The 1,080-nt window shown below is 41.6% G+C and overlaps 1 pseudogene; it reads right to left on the minus strand.

The window, feature by feature from the left end:
* Positions 1-344: 344 nt before the first annotated feature.
* On the minus strand, positions 345-1,080 carry LOC111149148 (annotated as a pseudogene).

Below are 1,080 nucleotides of genomic sequence, written 5' to 3' on the forward strand. Positions count from 1 at the left end.
TTGTAGAAGCTGCATCAGAGACAACTGAAGATGAAAAACTACCATCCCCATATATAACTAATTTGTGCTGTGCACCAACAAGAACCTGCTTTAAGTTTCCATGCCAATTTACAACCCCCATACTGTACCAGGCAAGGTTAGTGGCTATTGAAAATACCACCAGGACAGGGCTATCTAAAGACACATTCGGTAGTGTGTTAACTATACAAAAAAAGACACTGTACAGTTTAAAAACAAATCTTACACAGCCTTACATTTCAATTTTTTTCTTTAAAAGGAGTGAGTTGTGTACAAGGGGGTTAAATGCTTTATAGACAAGAAAAAAAAACTGCGCTAAAACCAACTTATTCATCATCATCATCTTCTTCTTCTTCATCTTCTTCATCTTCCTCCTCCTCATCCTCTTCATCTTCCTCATCCTCCTCCTCTTCCTTCTTTTTCTTGCTCTTTTCAGCCTTGACAACTCCCTTTTTTGCCGCATCAGGCTTTCCTTTAGCTCGGTATGCAGCAATATCCTTTTCACATTTTTCCTTCAGCTTAGCAGCCTTCTTTTCATAAGGCTGCTTGTCATCTGCAGCAGTGTTATTCCATATTTCTCCCAGTTTCTTTGCAACATCACCAATGGATAGGCCTGGATGTTCTCCTTTGATTTTGGGGCGATACTCAGAACAAAACAAGAAAAAGGCTGAAGGAGGCCTTTTGGGTGCATTGGGATCCTTGAACTTCTTTTTTGTTTCCCCTTTAGGGGGAATATAAGTTTTCATTTCTCTTTCATAATGGGCCTTGTTAGCCTTTGCCATGTCTTCAAATTTTCCTCTCTTTAGCAGACATGGTCTTCCACCTTTCTGAGCACTTCTTAGAAAACTCTGAGAAGTTGACTGAAGCATCTGGGTGCTTCTTCTTGTGCTCCTCTCGGCAAGTTGGCACAAAGAATGTATATGATGACATTTTGCCTCTCGGCTTCTTAGGATCTCCTTTGCCCATGTTTAATTATTTTCCTCAGCGAGGCACAGAGTCGCCCAGTGCCCGTCTGGCTCTCACTTGCCCCGGCACTGTCTATATGGAGCTAAATGTACTGCA

This window comes from Enhydra lutris, unplaced genomic scaffold (assembly GCF_002288905.1).
Source record: "Enhydra lutris kenyoni isolate GAN:26980312 unplaced genomic scaffold, ASM228890v2 scaffoldscaffold21, whole genome shotgun sequence".
Lineage (NCBI taxonomy): Eukaryota > Metazoa > Chordata > Mammalia > Carnivora > Mustelidae > Enhydra > Enhydra lutris.